General features: G+C 35.8%; 1 long non-coding RNA gene across 1 annotated transcript; it reads right to left on the reverse strand.

Annotated features, from left to right (window-relative positions):
* Nucleotides 1-6,000: 6,000 nt before the first annotated feature.
* Nucleotides 6,001-7,949, reverse strand: LOC127091606 (uncharacterized). The gene is made up of 3 exons (XR_007791952.1): nt 7,492-7,949; nt 6,813-6,860; nt 6,001-6,333 (listed from the first exon to the last, which is right to left on the reverse strand). It is a non-coding gene; the product is annotated as an uncharacterized LOC127091606 (long non-coding RNA).
* Between the last annotated feature and the right edge of the window lie 1,100 nt (nt 7,950-9,049).

Consider the following 9,049-nt stretch of genomic DNA (forward strand, 5'->3'; position numbering starts at 1 on the left):
GCCAAGTGTTGTTGACTTCGATGGACTTTAGTTCCTTATCCATTGCTTTCATCCACTTTGAATCTTTCAATGCATGAGTTGCATTGACTAGTTCGACATCTGCATAGAAAACATAGCGTACCACCTCACCTTCACCATCAATCACATCATATGATGTAATCACACATTATTGCAACCTTATAGGCATATGTCTTGTTCTTTGAGGCGTGCTTGTGCCTTGACCTATGACTTCTTCTTGTCAACCTTCTCTTTTGACTTCACTTGTTGGTTCTTCACATAAGATTCTTACTTAATACTTCTTTACTTTTCCACTCCAATCCCATTCCTTAAGCTCATTTATGATCATGTCCATGTTGATCACTACTTTCTTGTTCACCGGGTCGAACAGTTTGTATCCACTAGTTGAATGATATGCTATTAGGATCATTTGACTCGACTTATCATCGAGATTTCTTCTTAACTGATCAGGAACATGTCTATGTGCTATATATCCAAATACTTTCAGATGACATAAGTTAGGCTTGCACCAGACCAACATTCTTCTGGTGTCATTCTTTCTAGCTTTTCCGTCGGACATCTACTCAAAATGTATGTTGCAGTCGACATAGCTTCTCCCCAAAATTCTTTGGGTAGATGCTTGCCTTTCAACATACTTATCACCATATTCATGATGGTTTTATTCTCCCTTTCAACAATTCCATTTTATTGTGGAGTGTAGGGTGACTCCACCTCATGCACAATCCATTCTTTCTCACATAATGTGTTGAAGTCTTTCGAAAAATATTTCCACCATCATTAGTCCTCAAAATCTTGAGCTTTCGACCACTTTGTGTTTCGACCATAGATTTAACTTGGAAAATACCTCAATCAATTCACTTTTCTTCTTGATCAGGTAAGTCCATAATTTTTGACTAAAATCATTTATGAATATGACAAAGTATTTCTTACCTCCAAATAAATCCACCTGGATAAAACCACATACATCAATGGATATGATTTCAATAATTGCCTTCAACTTGCTTCCTACATCCTTTCTGAAGTTGTTCTTATGTTGCTTTGTCTGCACACATTCCTCAAGCACTTCATTTAGAATGTCGATTTTTGGTAACCCTGAAACCATATTTTTTATTTTCAGGTATCTGATGTCTTTGAAGTTGAGATGGTCAAGTCTATAATGCCATATTGATTCTTCCTTGTTAGCTGCAGATGTAAGGCACTTGTGCTCCATCATATTAAGTTCAATCCTGAATGTTCTATTTTGAGACATAGGAGCCTTTAAGATTCACCTGAGTAGAGAAATCTCATCATCTTGTCTTGAATCGACACTTTGTAATTCTTCATTACCAACTTCCATATGCTGAGCATATTACATTTCATACCTGGTATATACAATATATTGGAAATTATTGACCTTTTCCCATCTTTCCTCATAATCATAACATCAATAATACCTTCAATTGCAAGAGTATTGTCATTTGCAAATTTCACCGTGTTTTTTATCGAGGGTTTTGTTTTGACAAACCAATCATGCTGGTTTCCTCTACCAATTGAATTGTTGTAGCCTTATCTACCTTTGTTATCGAACCACTTCTATTTACCTTTCCTTTCTCTTATTGGTTACGCCTCTAAATCCACATCACTATTTGACTTGTTTGCAACTCTTTCATCCATTCTTTGTTAATAAGATTCAAGCGTCCCTTGAAGCTCTTTCTTTGTCAATGTTCACAAATATTTTGATACTTCTATGGCTACTACCAAGTGGTCGAAATTTGGAGCTAATGACCTCAAGATCTTTGCGACCATTGATCTTGATGTTAATGTTTCTCTGCATATCTTGATTTGATTAACTAGTTTCATAACTCTAGTGAAAAATCAGTTATACTTTCACTTTCTTCTATCTGAAGTAATTCATACATTCTTTTTTGAGTTTGTAACCTCATCTCTTTTACCTTCTCAGCGCCTCCAAACGATTTCTCCAAGATTTCCCAAGCTTCTTTGGTTGATTCTACATTACCGACCTTTTCGAAATTGTCTGGATCAATACATTGATGAATTATAAAAGAGATTTATATTATTTCTTCTTCAATTCTTTGTGTGCATCCTTTTGTTCATCTGTCAGGTTTTCTGCAAGCGGCGTCACTCCCTCCTTCACGAGATCTCAAAGATCTTGATAGCAGAAAACAATCTTCATGTGATTGCACCAATTCTTGTAATTCTGATTCTTCATAATTGGGAGACTTGCCAGAAAATGCCCATTTAGATGATTCATTGCGATATGCTTCCCATGAATCACACAATAAATGATTTAGATACCAGATGTTGGAATTTCGCCAAACTTCTGATGTTGGAATTTCACCAAAACTTGGAGAATTATGAATCAATCTTGATAAACAAAAAACAATCTTTCTGATTGATTACTTCTCTTGTTCTTCATTCTTCACTCGAGTGAATCAACCACACCTTGGTTGTAAGACAATTCTGCTGCATAACGATTATTGAAAAAGAGAAGAAAAAATGAATTAGGGAAGAAAGGAGAAATTGAAGTTTTGGGAGAAAAGGGGAAGAAGAACAATGTTTTTGCAGAGTTTCTCTCTGCCTTCAAACTGAAGTTTATTCAATCTTTTCTCTATGCAACTGCATTATTACAATGCTAGAGTACCTCCCTATTTATAGGATGAGATTGCTTGCTCACCAAACAATCTTCAACCTAACAAACTCAGCTAAAACAAACAATTAAAGCTAAGTCAAAATTCTGTCGAGATACACTTCTTCGACATTTGGACAACTATACATTTCGATACATAAAGCATTTTGATAATAACAGACTCTGACGAAATGATGCTTTGACACAAAGAATTATATTCACAACCCGCCACCTAATTCATTGTGTTTAAGCTATCTACAGTCATAATTGTTTTTAGTCTTTTGAACACTTCGACCTGCACTCCTTTTGTTATGATGTATGCATTCTGATTCTCAGTTCTGTAGTGTTCAAAGTTCATCTTCGCTTTTTCCACTTGCTCTCAAAGATAATGGAACCTTATTTCGATATACTTGCTTCTTTAATGTACTATGGGATTCTTCACCAGATTGATAACATACATGTTATCAATATTCATGGTAATTGCTCCATGATTATTTGTTGTAATTTTTCCAATCAAGTTCACCATTCATGTTGCTTGGCATTCATACAGAGAAGTAGTTATGTACTCTGCTTCACACGACCACAATGCCACTAATGGTTCTTTTCTTGATTATCTATCCTAAACACCACTACACCTAGCCTAACCTAAACATTCAACTAGTGCACCACCTAGCCTAAACACATAGTCAACTATAGATTTTCTATCCTCGACACCACTACACCAACTTGAGTCATCGTAACCCACTAGTTTGCATTATTTACTTCATCTGTTGTAGGAAACAAAATTCCATAATCGAGAGTTCCTTTTAGATTCCTTAGTATCCTTTTTGTTGCTGCTAGATGTTATACCTTTGGCTTCTGCAAGAATCTACTTACCATACCTACAGTGTATGCTAGATCAGGCCTTTGTGAAAAAGGTATCTTGATGATCCAATAACTCTTATGTACTGTGTTGGGTCGACGTCATTTTCTTCTGAGTCATTCGACATTTGCATTCTTATTTCAGTAGGTGTCGAAGTCGAATAACAGTCTCCCATCTCAAATATCTTGAGTATCTCGCTTGCATGTCTTCTTTGATGCATCATCAAGCCACTATCACTCTTTTAGAATTTGATGCCAAGGAAGTATGAAATATTTCCCATATCATACATTTCAAATTCCGTGCTAAGATCACTTTTGAAATCTTCGATCTCTTTCTTGCAACTACCTGTTATTAACAAGTCATTGACGTAGAAACACAATATAAGCAATTCACTCTTGCATCTTCTTACATATACTTCATACTCTGTTGTGCACTTCACAAATTCATTCTCCCTTATAAAGTCATTTATCTTCTTATTCCAAGCCTTTGGAGATTGCTTAAGTCCATACAAGTCTTTATGCATCTTGTATACCTTGCTTTCTTCGCCTTGTTTTACAAACCCATCTGGTTGTGCAACATAAACTTCTTCATCTAATGGGCCATTTAGGAATGCACATTTCACATCCATCTAACACGTATACCGTTTGTTCATGTTTGCTATACCATCAACCAACCTGATAGTTTCAATCCTAGCAACATCTACAAAAGCCTTGTCGAAGTCAATTACTTATTTTTGAAGAAATCCTTTCGCCACGAGTATTGCCTTGTGTTGAGTTACTTATCCTTTGGGATTCAACTTCACCCTGTATACCCACTTCACATCGATTGCCTTCTTGCCATGAGGCAATTCGGCAAGTGACCAAGTGTTTTTGACTACGATGGACTTTAGTTCCCCATTCATTTCTTTCATCCATTTTGAATCCTTTAATGCATCATCTACATTGACTAGTTCGACATCTGCGTAGAAAGAATATTATACCATCTCACCTTCATCATCAACCGCATCATCTTATGTAACCACACATTCTTGCAACCTTGTAGGCATGTGTCTTGTTCTTTGAGGCCTTCTTGTGCTTGCTTGACCTTTGACTTCTTCTTGTCAAACTTTTTTCGACTTCACTTAGTTATCCTTCACATAAGATTTTCACTTAATCCTTCTTTACATTTCCACTCCAATCCCATTCCTTAAGCTCATTTATGATTATGTCCATGTTGATCACTACTTGCTTGTTCACCAGGTCGAACAATTTGTACCCACTAGTCGAATGATATCCTATTAAGATCATTTGACTTGACTTATCATCTGGTTTTCTTCTCAACTGAGCAGGCACATGTCTATGTGTTATATATCCAAATATTTTCAGATGTCTTAAGCTAGGCTTGGCACCAGACTAACATTCTTCTGGTGTGATTCCTTCTAGCTTTTCCGTATGAAATATGTTCAAAAGGTATGTGTCATATCCCAAAATTTACCTCCCCCTTTTCACTTTTCATCTAACCTATGAATATACTCATTCATATCTTATTCATATGAATCATTCATGCATGATCAACACTTGATAAAAAACATCATAGATTCAAGGTTTACGGTTGATGAAAATAAGGGTTTTGCTTGAAGATTGTGGTACTAATCATCATATGGGGTGAAACCCTAATTTTTGATCCTTTGGGACCCTGATTCTTGAGGTCTACACCATGGTATTCATCTGTGCATCCTAATCCTAATTCTTGATTTTGATCTTGTGAGATATTGTGTTTGATCTTTTGTGCATTGACTTGACTTCTGAACCCTAATTGTGGGACCATGATGTGGGATGTTACTTGTGGAGCTTTGTGCTTTGTTTGAAACCTTAATCAGGGATAATTGGTACTCAAGTGCCTTATTTGGTTGACCGTTAGATTTGTGATTAATCAAAAACCCTAGCTGCTAGATGCTTGAGGCTTTGGAGCTTGGATCTTGGAGCTCAGTCCATATAGAACCCTAGCTTGTTGGTTCATAATGGTTGTGAGCCTCAATGTTTGGTGTGTGCTTAAAACCCTGATCAGGTATGCCTGACATTTATGGATTGGTTTGAGTATCGACCCTTTTTTATGAAACCCTAGTTCATAGGAGGGGTTGTTTGGTCATTATGATTTGCATCATGCCATTCATTAAGTTCACTTGAGGATCATGGTTTCATAGTTTTGATTGTTCAATTTCTCATATGGTTCATTCAAGATTCATGCTTCATCCATGATCCATTGATTTCAATTTCTTGGTGCATTCATTAGTCCATTTTCATAATGCATGGGTTCTTGTTGCTCTTGATTCTTAATCCATTTGTGTTGGTCCAATGTGTCATCATATGCTCATAATCCTTGGGTTTAAGTGTCCTAAGTCTCATTATTAACCCATAAGTTCATTCATAGTTTCATGGCAAGTTTGATTCAAACAAATACATGAAAGGCAAAGTTCATTTTAAAATCAAAGATTGTTTTCATTCAATAAAGATCATTACCATTTCAAATAAGTGTCCATTCATTCATTCAATTAGCATTTACATCCTTTATACAAAAAAATTCAAAAAGAAAAGGAAAGTTTGACCTACAGTTGACTTTTGCTCAACTATTGACTTTTTGGTCAACCAGTTGACCAAAGTCAACTAACCTACTTTTCATGACCTAAACCACAATACTCATTACATCTTCACTCTTGCATAAAATTTCATGGGCAAGAAATCTTATTTTTGCATCCAATTTGGTATTGGTCATGCCTTGAACTTTGCCATGCCTTGAACAGTTTGTAATGCCTTGAATTACTTTGAAACCATATCACAAGTCTACAGCCCTGCATTCAATTCCATTCATTAGCATTTCTAAACATTTAAAATTGTGTTAATCATCCAATTCAAACACACTCATGACCAAGTTATCATGGAAGTTTTCACAACCAATGCACATGATAGAATTCTATATGACAGTGCATACATCAGAAAAATTCACATAGTAGTGGCAGGTCATAAGCTAACATGTTGAACCACTATCAGATTTACCATTAACTCTAGCCATTACACCACAAACAGCCACGAATCCAAATACACAAAGCAAATTCAAACATAGCTTACACAAACCATTTTTGGGCAAGGCATAACAATTCATTAAGCATAATATATTGCAACATTCATGACCATTACAACATTCATAACCATTAACAAGCCAAGTAAATTCTGTAACAGCATCATTGCATAATTCAATATCACATCCATGCAACAAATAACATACATCAGCCTATGCATATGCATTCAAATGCATCATAATAGGTCATACCTTAAGTCGTGTGCAACAAACCATTCACATACATGACAACAGCAAATTCTGCATCAAACATTCATGGAATTGCAGAGTTAACAATCAAAGCATTAAGCAACGCATCCAATTAAGCATCAACTGGATTTTCACAAAATGTCATAGCAGTATTTTCATTTCAGTTCAAACAACATTTCAATTGACATTTCACTTGAGTTTCATTTTGAATTTTGATTCAACTAATTTCTGAATTTCTAATAAATAAATCCAACCCTAACTGAAATCGAGACTTACAAATGGCAACTAACTATCCAATAGAAAAAACTAACTATCCACTCAGTGAGTTAACAGATTGAACTCACTGAGTTCATCATAACAAACTCCAACTGAATCAGTTGTAACCTCCACCCTATAAATCATTTCCAAGCATCGATTCAAAGAGGGTTACATTCATTTTCTGAACACAAAAAACTCAAAGCTTTCACTCTCTCCCTCTCTCACTCAGAGTTCGATTCAAAACTCTATTGAAGCTTCAAGAAGAGCAAACTAAGCCGCTTTAATTCTCACAATTCTCTCAATCACTCGTGCTTGCATCACTCACGCATCGCACATCCTTAACCACACATTCATAGAGCACCTACAGACTATCTTACGGATAATAGAAAGAAGGTGGTGAGGGACCAAAGCTCAAAGTGTTTACCTCTGTTTCTTCTACCATCTTCAATCTCTGATCCGCTCCGGTAGGTTTTTCTTCAAATCCATCTTATTCTCTTTGATTCTTGTTGCCATCTGAACGTTTGAGTGCTGTGGAGTGATATGCCTATGCCATTGGAGTGGAATTAGGCTCGAGTGAGGGTTAATTTATGATTTTCAATTCTAGGGTTCTTGATATTTGTATTTCGATTCGAACTGTTGATAATGAATTAGGTAATTGGTTTATGTATCCTAGTAGAGGGTAATAAGACGGGGAGATTGATGTAACTTTGGTCGCGTTTGGTCCTCCTCCGCCGTCAGAGGTGATTTTCGGCACGGCGGATGGGGGGGACCGGAAACTGGGAACGAGGAGACGAGAGAAAGCGCGTTCATGTTGGCTCTGAGTTTCTTTAAACATGCGATGCACGTGTTCCATTACTTGTACTCATTAATCAATTCTACTTGGCACTGATTCACTGCCACATCGCCTCAACATTATCCATTTTCATATTTCGTTTGGGCTTACTCGCTTGGGTTTAGGCCATATTTGCTGACTTTACCACCTATTACTTCCGCACCCCCCTTCATAAGGCTGAGGTTTATAATGGGCTTGAGATGATGGGCCTCTGCGCCCATTTGCTACTTACCTTGTTTTTATAAGTTCTGCATCCCCCTTCAATTGTCAAGGACTAGATTTGGGCCGAATTCATTACTGGAAAGGAGAAAACTTTGGGCCCGAGCCATTTGCTGGACCATACACCAAGTCCATGATCTGCACCCCCTTTTGCTCTTTAATTAATTACATTATAATTCTAATTTTTTAGATAATTAGGATTATTTTGTTAATCATGTTTTCTTAGACTAATCAAAACTTTTAGGATTTAATTAGAAGTTAGGATTAATTAGTATAGAATTTTAATTAGACTTATATAGGTTTAATTAGAATTTTAATTGCTTTTTAGAATTTAGTTTAGTTTCTAAACAATTAGGTTTGGAAATAGATTTTAGAACTTGGTTGAATTTTAGGTTCTAGTTAGAATTCTAATTAGAATTTAATTTTTTTTCCTAATTGAATAATCTATGTAATTTGACCTTTTTACCCTTATGGATTATTTTTGTCTTAGAAATGCATGATCCCTTAGGTTTAGAATTGACTTAAAATAATTAGCTATTTTAAGCCAGTTAATTTTTCATGACTTTAACCTTTGCATGATCCCATAGGAACAACTTTTACATAATATTAACCCTTATATTAGGTTAACCTTATTTCTCAAATTAATTCAAATCCTCCGATTTAAGTTGATCAAAAGCAATTTTGATTAACTAAATCCTTTGATCTTGTATAATCCCCATAGTCTATTCAAGCGATCAAAAGTCCCTTGATCACTTAATGAGACTCTTTCTGTAAGTTATGGATCTCAAGGCCTCAATTTCATACGCTTACTCAAGGTATCCCAGTCATATCAAGAAGTGGATTATACAAGGCATATCAAAGGTGGTTCTTCAAGAGCTTGTTAGTCAAGATTAAAATTGTGTGGTGTGAGCCTTAAGCAATAGAGAATGAA

This window comes from Lathyrus oleraceus, chromosome 6 (genome assembly GCF_024323335.1).
Source record: "Lathyrus oleraceus cultivar Zhongwan6 chromosome 6, CAAS_Psat_ZW6_1.0, whole genome shotgun sequence".
NCBI classification, from domain to species: Eukaryota; Viridiplantae; Streptophyta; class Magnoliopsida; order Fabales; family Fabaceae; genus Lathyrus; species Lathyrus oleraceus.